Source organism: Falco punctatus, assembly GCF_963210335.1.
Source record: "Falco punctatus genome assembly, chromosome: 15".
Lineage (NCBI taxonomy): Eukaryota > Metazoa > Chordata > Aves > Falconiformes > Falconidae > Falco > Falco punctatus.
The window spans coordinates 19,234,322-19,240,313 of NC_137595.1; the positions used below are offsets into that span (position 1 = coordinate 19,234,322).

The 5,992-nt window shown below is 46.3% G+C and overlaps 1 protein-coding gene across 2 annotated transcripts in view; it reads right to left on the reverse strand.

Annotated features, from left to right (window-relative positions):
- Nucleotides 1-5,992, reverse strand: part of LOC308054045 (synaptotagmin-like protein 2) — an 83,646-nt gene that overhangs the window by 47,447 nt on the left and 30,207 nt on the right. The window contains exon 1 of one of the 2 annotated variants that reach the window (XM_080366203.1): nt 733-2,414. The exons of the other annotated variant lie outside the window; for it this stretch is intronic. The gene's annotated coding sequence lies outside the window, so the exon portion shown is untranslated. Of the gene's footprint in view, nt 1-732; nt 2,415-5,992 lie in introns of those variants that run through there. 2 annotated transcript variants of the gene reach the window in all.

The window sequence follows — 5,992 nt, forward strand, 5'->3', positions numbered from 1 at the left end:
GCGAGTGAAGGCATGACAGGGATGTAACCGTGCCAGGCCAGGCTGCCCCACTGCTTTTATCAGCTCATTTGAATCAAATTGCTGTGTACAACTGGATTAGACAGTTGTTCTTCAAAGGTTACACCCTACACACTATTAAGATTCATGTGTTTTTCAGATGAAGTCATCTGAGTGATTGCTTTCCCAGCGGCTCCCATGATGTATGGTCTGCTGACAGTTTTCATTTCCATTACTTTCCTCCAGCTTGCAAGCTCAGTGCCTACTTGATCACCGAAGGATAACAAGCGCTTCCAAAGAATGCGAACTGCTAATACACGGTGTGCAACAAAGCTTCTGGGCTTGAGGATCTGAGTCCCGCTAAGCTGACGAATAACCCTGGTTGCCTGCCACAAGCAAATCGAAGGCATGACAAAAAAAACATGTGGGGGTTTGTCTCAGCTGGTCTTCTGCACTGTTTTTTATTCAGGATAGCTGATCCTTTGCTCAACAACTTCATCACATCCCACCATTACACTGCCAGACTCAGTGAAATTAAAATAATTAAGATAACTCTAATGATATTATTAACATAGGAGGACAGGAAGCACCATATCACTCTTCTTAAAAATTAAAAGTCACTAAACAAGTAAACTTCTCTCAGTACTAAACTCCTGGGAATCAGTAGGAAAAGTCTCATCAAAACCAGGCACTAAGCAAGCAGTCACTCAGTTCACTTTGCATCCGCTTGCTCACCTTAATGTACCGCAGGATTTCCCAAGCATTTCCCAGCTTCGTGGAATCCAGAGTCTCCCAAGGAAAACACCCCACCGCGAGGACGGGTGCCGGAGCAGCAGTGGGAAGCTGGATGCTGGCAGGCACAGCCAGGCTGCAGCCACCACCAGGGACCCCGCAGCACAGACACCAGGAGAAGGGCAGCTGAGGGAAAGCGAGCTATATAACCATTAATTAACAGCATATACAATTATTATTCCACCTCCACAAGAAAAAGGGCATGCAGTCTCACGGAATTTAGGCTACTTCAGAGGGAGCCAAGTTGCAGAGCCTGGACGTGGGAACAGCTTTTCCCAGAGACTTCAATTCCCTCTGGGGACCAGTTATGTGAAGTAAAACAAAAAAGATTAGGACCCAGGTGAAAGTCAGGCAGGCAAAGCAATGCTCAGACACCACAGGCTGCTTTAGTCTCTCTCCTCAACTGGAGCATGTCAAAAGCAAAGAGAATTTTAGCAATTCCTCCCTACTTGGAGGAGACAGATGCTGAGGTCTCTATGTCCAAGCTTTCCTTGAAACAGCGCGAATTAAAAACTAGCTGTTTTTTAAAATGAAGAATGAGATTGCCTTGTATTCATTTGACAGCATGAATTGGGTGTGTCTGAAAAGCACCAAACACTAACATTGTTTTAACATCTATTCAGCTAAACCCTCCATTTCAGAGATGTAGAAGCAGGTGGAAAGCACAGAGTTCAGTGCAATTGCATGAATGCTATGCCAGGTTTTAATTAGGCACAGTAATCCTAAAATTACATTATCATACCTGTTAAGGCAAGAACACACCATATAAATTAAACAGTTATATGCACCCTTAAGCTGAAAGCATTTTTCATTTTAGGCAAGTACAAAAAAGACCGCCAAACTCAAGGCACAATATCACTTAACAGTTTCAGAAATTGTTAAACTATGAAAATGATGATCAGAAAAAGGACCTTTCCCTCCAATAAGGTTGACAGTTTAATTCCCAGATCCTCACTGTGAATTTTCCTCCCCCCTGCCTTGCTTTTGATTCTGAAACTACATGAAGAAGAACAACGGGGAAAAAGAGACATAACAACAAGAGTTAATCATAAGCCATGAAAAGGTTATGCAGCCAATGCAAATTCAGGGGAACAGCAATTGTACAAAGATAGAACCATTTTACTGTGATTTATCATGCAGCAAAGAGCTTGCTTTGGTTTTGACACCTGAGCCAGAGTGCATAAATGGATTCTTTGATGGTTGCACTTTTTGTTAGAAAGTCATTCTTCAGCCTGTATCAGCCAGGACACTCGTGGTGCACAGCTCATCTGCTAAACGAGGAGAGGGGGGGAAACCATTTATACTACCACCACAACTGTTGCTAAAGCATCACTCTGCTTCTGCAAAAAAACTCTCTCCGGCACTCACATCATCCTAGGCCAGTACAATCCAAGGCTGCCCAGTCCCAGGTTATACAGACGCTACACCAGCATCCCCAGAAGGTCTGAGGCAGCATCATGAGCAGCTGCTTCTCTGCTTTTTATGCTTTCCTCAGGAGAGAAAGCAGGGAGGACAGGGGGAGTATCACCATCAACCCAAAAGGCCACAGATTTATCCAGGTGCTTACACTTGCACTGATTTCACATGGGACTTGGATGACTAAACACCGCTGTGGGTACAGGTGTTGGAGTGCACACAAACCAATGCCTTCAGCTGCAACAGGCATCAGCTTCCTACAGGTGATACAGGGTAAGAAAACTCCCTACAGCTGTGTCTGCAAACAGGCCAGATCAGATGGCAGAGGTCTAGCGTTTTGCATGCCTTTAACAAAATCCCACTGAACTTGTGGCATTGCCACATTTTTGAGCAACCTAAAAAGTCCAAGCTACCTCAACTGTAGTAGTCCAGAAATATAGAAAATATTAAAATAACAGCTCAGACATTGCCAGCCCCACAGGGGGGCATTTCAAACGTGCACTGACTGCTGGCCCGAAGCCACCCTCTGCACCAGATTTGCCATCCCTCTTCGGCGAGCAGCATCCCTGGGATCAGTGCGTAGGGGGAAAAGTTCTTTGCTCTCCCACATCCTGCTCCCGTCAGGTGTGATTTTCCTTGCACCAGCGGAAATATTGTGGGCAGACTGGCACAGTGAGTCACCCACCTGGAACAATGTTGGGCGATAAAGATCATTTAGGTGCCTACTAGGGTGTCTGGCAGGGGGCTGCACTTTTGTGGCTGGGTAGTATTTATCCTCTGTAGCTTTTACAGGGAGAGAAAATTCTCTTAGATTCCACAGTTATCACCTGGGATGGGGACATTTCCTTAGCGTTCCTGAGGCAGCCTTTCTCTCTGCATCATTAAGCCCCCAGCCTACTGGAAGCCTGTTTGTTTATTTCCATTTCCAAGCTTTTCTTATGACTGTTTTTCAGTTACAGCTCCTTTTCTTGTGCTCCCTTTTGAAGAGGAACAGTTGTATGCACAGGGGAAGTTCTGTGTCTGCCAACGCTGCTATTTTCCTTTGACAAAAAGACAGGTTTGATTTGGGTTTGTGTCTGGCTCAGCTACCTGCTTGTTCACAGTGGACTCCAAAACATGCTCAAAGTTTGCAGCCTGCTGCCTCTCCTTGGTTGGGAAGAGGAGAAATGTGGAAGGGTACCTTGCATCTGATATTTCCTGAAAACTTCCAGACTCTATCTGCACAAAGGGCTCTTTACAAACGCTCCTCCACAGACAGCTGAGGCCAGGAGGTGATGGTGTGAAGGCACCCTTCTCTGGAGAGCTGTGTAATTTTACAGTAACCCCTGCCATAAGCCAAATGAGCCATTATGCACAGTATCAGTGAAGCAAGAACAGTGATGAAGGCAGCCTGGGTGTTAGGGGGTGAGTTACATGACACGGATGTGTCCGGTCCCCAGGACATTGTGCTGGGGGAGGAGTTCAGTCCCCTTCCTCTCCACTGAAGTCCTCCAGCCTCCAGCTGACTTGCACAGCCCACTGCTTCTCTGAGGAGTGAGACAGAAATCGTGGGGTTGAGCTGGAAATGCCAGTGGGGTAGTACCGAAACAGGGAAACAGGGAGCACAAGGCTGTGGTGGGAAGAATGTGGGAAGGGAGTCAGGGTACCTTCAAATTACAGAGCAGCCTAGGGTCATGTCACAGCTACCAACTGGGAGAGAGCAGTGCTGATCATCCTGGGCTTACTAGTGGTCATGTATAAAATAAAAATTCATACACAGTCAAAGTGCTCCCCAGGTCTTACTCCTGAGCATGCCGGTGAGGATGCAGAGTGCAGCGAGCTTTGGAGTGATGCCTGTCTGCACCCAACAACATAGCTGTCCCTGACAGGCAATGAAAAGTGCTTACGTCCTCCCAAAACTGCCACAGGCTTGTCAAGGACAGACTGACTCTCCCCAGCCAGGACAGGCCCCCCAGAACACTGCAATCCACACTTACTCTGACAACGATGCTGCTGCACGCTTGAATGGCTTTCTCTATACATTGCTGCTGGGTTTCACTCAGTTGAAGGGAAAAACTACAAACCCCAGCACTGATGAGCATCCCTAGCTGCACCCTGGGTGACCGACTTCGGCACAGACTCACCTACTGAATTGCCAACGCTTGCCTTGACAGATCACTTGTCAAAACAGGAGCTATTCCAAACCACGCGGAGAATGGGAGATCTAGCTGGAATTCAAGCATAATGTGATATGACTACTTAACAGTAAGGGCAAGTTTATCTCTGGGGATAAAGCTGCTAACTGGTTAACAGGACAGAAAGGAAGCGTGTATAGGGCTGCCAAACCCACTGAAGATACAGCCACAACACTGACCCAACAGTTTTTGTGCCATTCTCAGGACGCAGACTTGTGAAGGCAGTACAGCCAGATGTGACACGTGAGTCCGCGCTGCTCTGCCAAGCCCAGGAAGCCCACTCCGAGCCACTGGCTAGCAGAGAGCCCGGGTACAAGCCCACCAAACCCAGCCCAAGGCGCTGGTGCCTAGCCAGGCAGCCCCCTGATCTCCTGGCAAACACTGAGCTGGTGTATCCCATTTCAGTACTCCCCCTCGCCCCCAACAGCGGAAAATGATAACGTTTGCTCTAGGGGACCCTGGCTTTTGAATGGTTAAAATGAAAAAAGTACTTCTTCCTGGAGTGAGACAAGGGACAATATAAAGCAGACCCATCCAGCACCTTTACAAGGAAATGTTATTGTGATTTTTAATAATAAGCTGTATTTGTTCTAGGAATTGGACACAGAGGATTAGCTGTATTTCTGAGCAAGTTATTTTGAGGTGACAAGCCACGGTGTTCTCCTCAGAAGATTTTATATTATTGGTACCTTTACAGACTTTCACTCTTCGTGAGCTTGAAAGTAACAGTGAGTTCATGAATTAACTTTTAGGCAGCAAACGCTCCAGCAAAAGCTTACAAATATTTTTCAGACAACAAATGAGGTTAGGCAATAAGCAAGCAAACCGTAAAGTGCATTTGAAAGTCAACCTAATGATGGATTTAGAGCCTTAAAGCAGTTCTTTTACTGTACTTGTTTGAATCTTTAATTACACTTCTTTTTATCCCTAGCAATCAGATGTGATACCGAACTAGAGCGTTTTATAAATCACGTTACACTGGGTTTGGTGTCTTTGAACAATCACATATTTAGCATATTTCAGGAACACAAAGCAGTTGATGTGTTGCTGAGCTTTGTCAAGTTAAACAGGGAATTCTACAGGAAGTTTTTTAATTAGGTTTCAGGCCAACAGAAGCAACCCCTAAACATCACGGCAGTGCGTGGCTGGGCAATGCTGCCTTGCTCTGGGTGTGCCTCTGGGCTTCGTTCTGTTAATGACTGACACTTCTATTTATAGACTGAATACAAGGGAGTTGCTTGGAAGGGAACGTTTCTGAATATGTTTCAGTGTACACAGATTTGAGTCACAAAGTCTGTGAACATACAGTTCCTGGTACTGGCTCCTTCCATTTTATCTCGAGATAAGAGTCTTTGCTCCACCTATGGCAAAGTAAGTGCTGCCGTTGCAGCGCTCTGGGCTGTTCTTGCCTCTTAGCCAAAGGCCAGTGGTGCAAGAAGCAAGAGCTTCCTCGTCATCCCACTGTAAGTTAAGCTTGGCCATCATCGGACCAAGCTGGATTTTGTTTTCTGTGTTCCGTTCTTTTCCTAAGGTGACATTTGAACAGGCAGTGCTGCTCTCTAGTAGCAGCGAGCTAGAAGCAAACCCAGCAGCCGACAGGTACCATCTCTTAC